Here is a 10,992-nt window from a genome sequence, read left to right as displayed (position 1 = left end):
ACATATAAATGACCGATAAGTAATTGAAAAGAAGTTGAACTCACCAGAGAACTGAAAATAAAAACCATAGTGGAATAGCACATGATACCCACCAAAATGGCTACGATCAAAAAGATAGACAATAGCAGGTGTTGGCAAGGCTGTGGAGAGACTGAAACGCACACACATTGCCTGTGGGGATATAAGATGGCGGCCACTTTAAAAAACAGCTTGTTACTTTCTAATCATGTTAAATGTAGGATTGTCATATGGTCAAGCTATTGTACTCCTAGGTATATACCCAAGAGAACGAAACATATGTCCACACAAAAAATGTGTACACAAATATTCATAGCAGTGTTACTCACAATAGCCCCAAAGTGGAAACAACCCAATTTCCAGCAAAGAAATGAATGGCCAAACAAAATGTGGTATATCTATATGACGGAACATTGTTTGACAGCAGTAAAACAATGATTTGCTGATATATGCAACAATGTACACAAATCTTGAACACTTTATGCCAAGCTAGAGAAGCCAGTCATAAAAGATTACACATGGTATAATACCATTTACATGGTATGCCTAGAATAGGCAAATCAAGGGAGGCATAAAATAGGTTATTTGTGTAGGGCTGAGGAAAGGGAGGTGAGGTAGGACAGGGAAATGAGAAGTCACTGCTAATGGTTTCTTCTGGGGTGCTAAGAATGTTCTATACTTAGGCTACAGTGACTGTTGCATAACTCTAAAAATGAATTAAAGCAATTGAATGGTGCACCTTAAATAAGGGTGAACTTTATGACATGTAAATTACATGAAAGCTGCAGGAAAGAAAAAGCTCGAAAGCACTCCCTGTGAAGCCACCTGCACCTGGGAAGTTTTGGAAGGAACATTGTTTCAATAACAATATTGGTCTATTCCTTTTCCATCTCTCTTTCTGTGAAATTTTGAAATTTGGCATTTTTCTTTACACTCCCTCACTTAAAATTTTTTCCACTTAAAAAAATTTTTATACTTCTATTGAGACATAATTGACGTGTAACATTTAATTATTTCCAGGTGTCTAGTTAACATCCGCCATCCTACATGGTTCAGATTTTTTCATCCATACAAATAGTCATCCATTTTATATTACTTTTCAAATTTATTAGCAGAAATTGTTCAAAGTAGTCTTTAAAAAGAATTTTTTCATGTTTATTTTTGAGAGAGAGAGACAGAGCACAGGCAGGGGAGGGGCAGAGAGAGAGGGAGACACAGAATCTGAAGCAGGCTCCAGGCTCTGAGCTGTCAGCACAGAGCCCGATGCAGGGTTTGAACTCACAAACCATGAGATCATGACCTGAACCAAAGTTGGATGCTCAACCGACTGAGCCCCCCAGGCTCCCCCAAAGTAGTCTTTTTAATATGCTGTGCCTTAGCTCTTCTCCTTGTCCCATCGGAAACTGTTATTTGCATCTGTTCATCTTACCAGCGATCTCTCCTTCATTTGTTCCAATAATTTGGTTTTCTCAGGTAATCTCTTGTAACATTTTGTTCTGTTTCATTGCATCGTGCCTTTACTTTCATTATATCCTTTTTCCTGCACTTTTTCTAGGTCTTTCCTTCTGAAACTCCTTCAATTGGCTAAATGACTTCTAAATGTAATTCTATTTCCCCTAAATGTATTCAAGACTAGAAATTCTATACATTTCCCTCCTAAGTACTGTTTTTATTATGTCCCATGCTTTTTGTTATGAAATGATTTTATTATCACACTGTTTTCAACATTACTTGTCTTTTTATTGCAAGATTTATTTAGTGGTATGTTTTTTAGTTTCCAACATATGGACTTTTAAAAAACCATCGCTGTGTTAGTAATCTGTGTTTTTTATCCCAGTGTTGTGGAACGTAATCTGAATGACATCAATCCATTTTTGGCCTAACGCACGACCTATTTTTGTAAATGTGCACATGTGTATTGTGTGCCTCCTTTGGAATACGGTTCTTCTTCTTTTTTTTTTTATCTGATAGCTCAAGCAGATTAAGGACATTGTTTGAATCTTTGACAGCTAGGCTTAGATTTTATCTTTTTGCTCTGTCCATTTTTGAAAAAGAAATTCTACAGTCTCACTGACGATTGTTGACTGATCACTGCCCCCTGAGGTCCTGTCCCTCACGGCTGTTTTTACACTTACTGTGGATTTAGCTCCCGGTTCTCTCTGGTCTTCTACCAGCGTGTGATGTCACCCTTTGGCTCTAATGGTAGTTTGGCTTTGTGTTCTATTTTGTCAGAAATTCAGATTACTACACAATTTTCGTTAGGTTCGTATTTGCTTAGTCTAAGATTCTAGCTCTTCTATTTTCATTTGTCTTTTATGTTCTCAGTGTTTTTCTTTTACACTCTTGTTTTTGACCCCAGATCTGTCTTTTCATTAGTAGATTTAACCTATTTGTATTTGTCATAATTATTTATAGAAAAAACTCACTTCTGGGGCATCTGGGTGGCTCAGTCAAAGTTAAGCCTCTGACTCTTGATTTCAGCTCAGGTCATGATCTCATTGTGGGTTCAAGCCGTGTTGGGCTCTGCACTGACAGCATGGAGCCTGCTTGAGATTCTCTGTTTCATTCTCTCTCTGCCCCTCCCTCTGCTCGCTCTCTCTCTCAAACTAATTAGGTGAAAAAAAAACCTCACTTCTGATATTATATTTCTAATTTGCCGAACCTCTTATTTCCTCCTTTTAGTTTTGCTTCTGGTTTTCATTGCACGGGTCCAGTTGTCTTTTGGTGGTTGGAACGTGGGGGCATTTCTGCTTTTATAGCTGTCCTCTCACCTTGAAACAAGTTCTTGTGTGTGTCTATCCTTACTGATTTCTTAAGGTTATCCACGTCTATGCTTTTCTCCTGGTTAAAGGAGGAAGTAGCCACACTTCCGTGCCCCATAGTGTTGCGCTCCCGGCTTTGATGTCGAATCCGCCCACGGGGTATAGTCTGGATTCTCTCAAAGAATAAATGTCACCGAAATATTTGGCTCCTTTGAATTCCTGTCTTTTAGAGCCATCTCTTAGGGATTTAGTTCTCTTATTTTTAGACTTTCCCCCAAGGGTTTTCTCACAAGAAGTGGGTTTTGTGTGGCAAACCATCTGAGCCCTATTTGGGAGATTTCTTCTGTTATGCCTTCAGATTTGAATGGCAGCTTTTCTAGAAAGAATATTCTAGGTTCAAATCTATTTTCCTTTAATTATTTAACAATATTGCTCCACTGTTCTCTTGCACTGAGTGCTGCTGTTGAGAAGTCTAATGACAATCTGGGTCTTGTTCATCATAAATAAACTGCTCATTACTTATGGAAGCTTCTAGAATATTCTTTTTGTATTTGATGGTCTTGGATTTCACTACTATATGTCTTCATGTGGGGCTTTTCTTCTCCTCCCCTACTTTTTAAAAAATTCCGAGTTTTTTCTTTCTTTCTTTCTGGGAAATATATCTGCGTTTGTTTTTTCAAATATTTGCTCTGCTCTGGATTTATCGATCACGCCTCCTGGGATTCCCATCGTCCAGACATTGGGTGTTTCTGTCATCGTTTCCTTATGCTTCTCTTTGATATTTTCTCTCTCCATCCTCTCCTGTAACCTTCTGGGAAAATGCCTCAATATTCTATTTTAACTCTTTAATTCCTTCTTCAGCTCTTTATATCCAGCTATTTAGCATATTTATTATGTCCTCGTGCTTTTGTTTGTGGTTTTTGAATTCTCTACTACAGTTCTCAATTACAACTTTATAAAATGTAGAAAAATAAACTCTGAAGGTAGCTCCCAGTTAAATGAAAATCTGGTATTTTAAAAGATTCCTGTGTGTGTGTGTGTGTGTGTGTTGTGTCCCCCGGGTGTGTGCTCCCGGCCGTCCCCACCCGCCGTCCCCACCCGCCGTCCTAGCGGCCACAGCAGCACCCGGGGGCAGAACGGAGGCAGGAGGCGCTGGGTGCCGGGTGCGCGGTCAGAACCGACGCCTGCGCAGGATGGAAAAGCCACGTCAACAGAGTCACATCTTGTTTGCGCCCGACAGACGGTGTGTTCGTGGCTCCGCACTGTCCTTCGGTGCGTGTTGCTGTCCTGCTCCCCGCCGGGGACAGTGAGCTGAAGGGGCATCTCAGGGCTCCGGAGCGAGTGCGGAGCGAGGGCCCGCGGCGGCCGGCCGGGGCGGGCTGGCTCCATTCTGGCGCTCCTGGAAAGTCCCTCCGGGCCACGGAAAGCCGCTCCCCCACCTTCCCGGGCACCTTCCGGGAAGGACGTACAGCGGACGGCACGTGTGAGCGTCACGGAGAAGGGGCGTCCCTTACAGACCAGCACGACCCCGCGGGGGATGGAACACGTGACCGGAAGCCTGTGGGTTCCGCTCACTTCCGTTTTCCGGGGCCTGTCCGGAAGTGTGCGCTGAGCGGGTGCGGTCCGGGCCAATGCCGGGGGGCTCAGGCCTGGTGGCTCGGGCAGCCTGCTGGGCCCAGACATTGGGTTCCGGAAGGGTAAGCCCCGGAACGTGGAGCCTGCACCCAGCAGCCTGTGGCGACAGCCTGTGTGTCGGCCATCTCCCCCCCGGGGAGGGGTCTTCCTGGGAGACGCCTGGGTGTGGTGCTCCCTGCCCCTCGAGTGTTCCTCCGGGCGCCAGAGCCTGTCCGACATCCGCGGCCTGCTTCCCGCCAGCTGGCTAAGAGCCTGAGCTGCTCTCGACGCCCTCGCCGGGGACCGAATGCCCGCGTCCTCGAGCGTCGCGAGCTAAGCCCTGACCTGCAGCGTGAGTGGGCTTGGGGGTGGGACGTGATTAGTGATTAAGGCTACAGTGAGGTTATGGAGTCGGGCTGTGACCAGGCCAGACCCATGTCCCTAGCAGGGCGGGGACGCCTGGGCTGGGCTTTCCCTCCCCGCTGCCCGCAGCAAAGATAGGCCACTGGAGGGCGCGGCAAGGTGGGGTGTCTTCAAGTACTGGGGAGACGCTTCACCAGAAACCACTCTGCTGGCACCTCGGTCTTGGACTTCAGCCTCCAGCACCGTGAGAGGTAAGTGACGGCTGTGCAGGTGACGCGCCGCACGGTGTTTGTCATGCCGTCAGAGCAGACTGAGGAGCCATTCCCCTCACCCACGGCCGCTCCGAGCCGCCCTTCTCCCATCGACACCAGCCCCCGCCCTCCAGCTGGAAAAGCCTCCTGTCCCCTGAACCAAGCTCGGTGAAGCACCTGGTTCAGATCCTGTCCCAGGCGGAGAGGGGGGCGGTCACCTGAAGCAGGACGGGTGTGCGCCAGAGCCAGGAAGGTGCTTGCGCTTGGTAAGTGTAACCAGAAGCAATAATGTCTTGCTTTGCACTTGCGCACGGGCAGACACACTCGTGCACATCAGACAAGCTTGTGCATGGATGGACACGCTTGTGCACAAGCAGACAAATTTGTGCATGGGTAGGCATGCTTGTGCAGGGAAGACACACTTGTGCACGGGCAGACACGCTTCTTAAAGTGCATCAGCTGGTGTCAGTAATGTAGCTGAACCCCCTTTATTTTGCAGGAAAGGAGAATTCTCCTCGTGTGTAGCTGAGAAGCCCGCTCAGGTGACAGATTCAGGGTCCTCAGACTGTGGCTTCATGGTCAGGCGTCCATGGCCCCAAGTCCATTGCTAAGATGAATGCTGCCCTTTTAAACGATGAATAACTATGTAAGAATAATTATTCTGTGGAGCCAGAGTACCACATGAATATTTTCCCCAGAATACTTTCCAAACACCCTTAGAAAATAGGAATTTGTGAGAAACCTTTGAGGATGGACATAACTGAGGAGTTGCTTCCTGGATTTTAATTTTCTTTCAAGATTGTGGAATTTCGAGTTTGGTGATCGGAGTTCAGGTTCCTACTGACTGATCTCAGGTGAGTCATTTAACTTGTCTGAACCTAGGTTTCTTCATTTGCAAAATGAAAAAAAATGACTCATACTTGCCATCTAAACCTTGAAAGGACTCTTATAACACCCAGTGCTGAAACGTAAAGCACGATGCTTATACACCATGTGGGTGAACACAGTAATGTGACAGGCAGGACCCACCTGTGGGCCATTCCAGCCAAGTCACTTGCCATTTCGGATGGGGGAAGGTAAAATGTGCCTATTGTGCTTAATTCTCTGTTAAAGGTAGAAATAATCGTGGCACTTTATTTTTTGAATAATGGAAAAGCAATTTGTCATTACTTACCATTTTAGAGAAGACTGTTACAGTTGAATTTAAAGACAGTTGGGTTAGAATTTTAGCTATGCCTTTTCCTTTCTCTTTTATTTTGGGGAACTTACTTAGCTTCTCTAAGCCTCCATTTCTGCATCCATGAAACCGGCACCAGCATACCTATCTGGCAAGGTTCCTGTGGAGAGTTGGTGAGATTATTTACCAGCAACTTCCTAACAGGATCTGCAGGGTGTCTGGTGGCCAGCCAGTCCGGGGTCTGTGATCTTGATACTTTCTGCTACTTAGAACGACATATTTGCATGGGCTTCTCATTTTGGTCCTTCTAGCTGTTAGATGCCAGGGAGGCATAGCCTTCCAAGGGCTGGAATAATGCCTTCTAAATTTTCTAAAGCTTTTGCAACATTAGGAAGCCAAAAAAATGTTATCTGGAATGATAGCTCAATTTCACTAAACCTGAAGGCTAGGGTAAAAAAAAACAATTTGCTGATTCATTGCGTTTGCTGAAGACAGACTTTCAGTGTTTCTGTGCTACAGATTTATTTAATCTTTTATCATTTAATTAAAGCGTGTTTGTAGTCTATTTGTGTCTGCTCAAAATTGTCCCTTTGTCTTTCCGGAGATTCCCTTTCTTGGGGTAAAATTGTGTGCAGGCAACATTTCTGAGATGCTTTACACTTTGAGTTTGACTTGGGGATATTTATGGCCGGGACTCGGGTTTCAGATGGTGGGCGGGGAAGCGGGCGGCCAATCCCGAGGCGCATCTGCGCGGGTCATTTGCATTTCACCGCCCACTTTTTAGCAGCGCCACGGATGGTGAAATACCACCTTTGGGGGATGTCACAGGCCTGGTTAAATTTCCTTCTGCTCCTCCGCCTCTGGAGCAATTTCCTGGCGAGCTGCTCTGCCTGTGTATGAGGGGCTCACACGGTAGAGCTGTCAGAAGACTGTAAAATCTCACCCATCGTACAGCTGAACCTGAGGAGGATGAGGATGACAATGAGCCCTCTCCCCGTTGAGTTATTCTGCTCATTAATACATTGATTTATGGCTTGTTGTTTTTCTGCGGCTCTGTGTGACATTAGTACCTACAAAGAGGCAAATGTGTGAGAATGCTTTTAAAGCAAAATCCATTTCTGCAAAGGTAATGATGTTCTAAAATTGGAAAAAGTGCAACTCAAGCAAAAAGAAACGAAATAAACCCGAAAATGACTGGATTCTTTTTCTTTCTAGTTTTCTGAGTGGGAACGTTTTTTTTTTCAACGTGCTATCAGATTGCTCCCATTATTTAAAAATATTTTTAACACAGGAAAAAGTTAATAAGTTTCATGTTTTATATTTCGCAATGTTATCCGATCGTCTTCCGCCGTTCCAGATGTTGGCTGGCACTCAGCAACCGGCCGTAGGGTTTAAAATGGATCCTATATAAGGATTCATTCCAGAGCCCTGAAAAACTGCCCGGGCCCAGCAAGGGCCCTGTGTTCACCGCACGAGCGACAAACGTGCGTTCAGAGTTGAACAGTGCAGAATTCACAGGGAATAATTCACAGATTCTAACTGGGAATAAGAGTGAGACATAGACTGTTGAAATGTCATGTTGATGTTTGTATAAATGAAGCTTTGTGGGGTAAGACAAAAAGCTACAAGAAATCACTCAAATATACTGGTCCTTGCCCCAGACGTGTGTGAGCAGGCAGGTGGAGGCCGTCCAGAAGGACTGGCTGGGCTCCTTGCTCTGTGTGTGTTGAAGAACGCACGTCAGTGTGAAAATGCCAAGAAGAAGCATGTGTGGTCCCCTCCAGGTGCATACGGATCTGTGAACAAGCACCACGCCGTGTGACCTCATGCCCCTTGGCTCCCTGCCTCTTGGGGGGGACGGGGAGGTTGGTATGTGACGTCGATGGTTTCTGAATACCAGCAAAGAAGGCAGGAAGATGTTTTCCTCGGCAGGGAGAGGGGGTCAGGGGTAGCTGATACGGCCACTGGTCTGAGGACGTTCAAGTGAAGGCCCGCCTATAAATAGCTGGGTTCTAACGGGTGTGGCGCGCCGAAGTCCACCGCCCAACTCTCTTCAGAGGGAGAACCTGAACAGAGGCAGATTCACAGCAGGCGGGTGTCCGTCTCTAACAGACGTGCCCCAGCTGACAGGGACGTGTGTCCCATTCCCTGTGGCCCTGGGGACCCCCACCTAGGAGCCTTCTCTGCCTTCCTCTGGCTTTCCTGTTGGCTTTGGGTTCCTGGGGGGCCCTCATCTCTCCATTCTCTGAACGGACCGCCCTCTCCTTGCCTGTGTGACTTAGTCTTTGTCTCGTCTGCAGCGCATTGTTGAGCGTGGTCCTGCGGACCGGGAACCGGAGGTGGCGAGACAGAGCCCCTCCTGCAGAGGCCCCGCGATGCCCGGTGACTGGGGAGCCCAGACGCTGGCCTCCACTTCCCTAGGGGCTTCCTGGGGCGGCTGTGACCAAGCTCCCCGCACGGAGCCGCTCGAACCGCAGGATCCGCTGTCTCCCAGCTCTGCAGCCGCAAGTCTGAGGTCGAGGCGTCTGCAGGACTGGCTCGGTCTGAGGCCCGTCTCCACCTCGGAGTGGCTTCCTGTCCTGGTGCTCTTTGGCCTGTGGACACGCTGCTCCCATCTCTGTCCCCATGTGCACATGGTCTTCTCCCTGTGTGCTCATCTGTCGGTCCGAATGCCCAGATTTGCCCTTGTTGTAAGGACGCGGTCTCACTGGGTTCGGGGTCCATCCAACTCGACCATCGGCAGACTCTTCCCAGGTACGGTCCATGCACAGGTGCAGGGGCTTCGCCAGCTTCCGAGGGCCACAGCTCAATCTAGGATAACTGTCGGGGTTATTGCTGGCTCCCCTGTGGGGGCTTTGCCACCAAACCCGCAACAGCTGACGAAGGCGGGAGGCAGGGTCTGTACCCTGGGCGCGGCTGTCCAGGGGACACGAGGTGGCCTCATCTGCCCGCGTGAGGCCTGCATAGGTCAGGGTCAAATAAGACTGTGAACCTCACGGACAGTTTGGGGTCTCGATGTCAGAGAACCATCCCAGACGCTCCCATGGCCACGGACACGTCTCTAACCACAGCGAGCAATCACGGAAACGTCCCCGCTGAGGAACATGGGACAGTAGCACAAGACACACAGTTGCAGCCCCAGTGATTAAGGAAGTATGAGGCAGCCCTCCGCCAGTTTTGCGAAAATGGTATTTTGCAGGATAGTGTGGAAGATGGAAAGACACCTGGTCCTGATATATCGTGTTGGGAAAATTGTGCCAGGAAAGCAGGAACACTGGAGGGATTTGTGTGGTGTCTCGGGGTCATCACATAATTGTGAGTGTAGCTTATATTCCGTGTAAAATAAATTATAATAAATCTGGGGCACCTGAGTGGCTCAGTTAGTGAAGCCTCCGACTTCGGCTCAGGTCGTAATCTCACAGTTCGTGAGTTCAAGCCCCACGTCAGGCTCTGTGCTGACAGCTCATACCCTGGAGCTGCTTCCGATTCTGTGTCTCCTTCTCTCTCTGCCCCTCCCCTGCTCACAGTCTCTCTCTCTTTCAAAAATAAATAAACATTAACATTTTTAATTAAAATAAATTTATTTCTATAACTTGGTTTCATTTGTTTTTAAGATAAAACACCAATAGAACTATTTTTTTCACTATTTACTATGAAATTTTCATCGTTTTTTAAGGGAGGCTTCACCTGAGCACCAATGGCCTCAGACGACATGGACATTTGGTCTCTTCTGCCATCTCCTGGGTTAAACTCAGTCTTCTCCAAGGACAGCAAGGGATGTGGGATCTGGCTAAGGATACAGGACACACCATGGAGGTTTTACTTGTATGGTCCTGTCATAACAGCTGGTATCTAAATCGGCTAACGTTTCACAACACGAAGCATGACATATCGATAGATTCCTTCAGGTGAAGATCCCAGATGGCTGCCTTCCAACCAGCTCTTTCTGGAAGGAAATCTAGGTGCAGGAAGGTACATCTAAAGTTTTGGAATTTTAATCCCAGTGTAGATTTTGACATTCCCTCAGTTATTCCACTAAAGAAATGGGGTCAATACCAATATAAAACTGTATCTTGTTACAAATAAATGCATACATTTAAAATCACTGCCAACTCTGGGGGCGCCTGGGTGGCTCAGTTGGTTAAGTGTCAGACTTCGGCTCGGGTTATGGTCTCACGGTTCGTGGGTTGGAACCCAACATCGGGCTCTGTGCTGACAGCTCAGGGCCTGGAGCCTGTTTCGGAATCTGTGTCACCCCCTCTCTCTGCCCCTCCCCCACTCACACTCTGTGTGTCTCTCTCAAAAATAAACATTAAAAGTTTTTAAAAATTAAATAAAATAACTGTCAACGGGTTTCTGAACATGTGAAAATGGAAGGCATTGAGGTAGTTTGTGAGGGGGAATGTCCCAAAGTGGAGGACACCACGGTGACCAGATGGCACTCGAGGGGCGGTTCACGTTTGGGACCCACGTTTCTCTGAATAACAGCTTATGCATTTGCACGCAGTGGGACAGACGGGGCTGCGGGGGGAGGTTCCATGCTGTCAGGAGGCGATTCCCAGGGCGGGGAGGGGAGGTGCAGGGAACTGGCTCATCTGAGTAACTATGAGCTCGCAGGGAAGCGAATCCCACCACTGGGAGATGAAGGGGCGCTGTGTTTGGTCCCCGTGGCGAGGACAGTGGTTTGGATGGGTACCGTGTCTCTGGGGGCAGAGTGGGGCCCTCCCAGTTTCCCAGATGCCCAGACTCCCACCCTAATTCTAGGTCTTACAGGATGGGTAAGAGCAGGGGGTGTGGTCGTCTCTGA

At 47.6% G+C, this 10,992-nt stretch overlaps 1 long non-coding RNA gene across 1 annotated transcript; it reads left to right on the top strand.

The window, feature by feature from the left end:
* The first annotated feature begins 4,356 nt into the window (after positions 1–4,356).
* LOC120234507 lies at positions 4,357–9,568 on the top strand. The gene is made up of 2 exons (XR_005529114.1): positions 4,357–5,862; positions 8,486–9,568. It is a non-coding gene; the product is annotated as an uncharacterized LOC120234507 (long non-coding RNA).
* The last annotated feature ends 1,424 nt before the right edge of the window (positions 9,569–10,992 follow it).

This window comes from Hyaena hyaena, unplaced genomic scaffold (genome assembly GCF_003009895.1).
Source record: "Hyaena hyaena isolate Hyena2069 unplaced genomic scaffold, ASM300989v1 scaffold_110, whole genome shotgun sequence".
Taxonomy (NCBI): Eukaryota; Metazoa; Chordata; class Mammalia; order Carnivora; family Hyaenidae; genus Hyaena; species Hyaena hyaena.
Note: the sequence above shows the minus strand (reverse complement) of the source record. Positions and strands in the feature narration are given on the sequence as shown.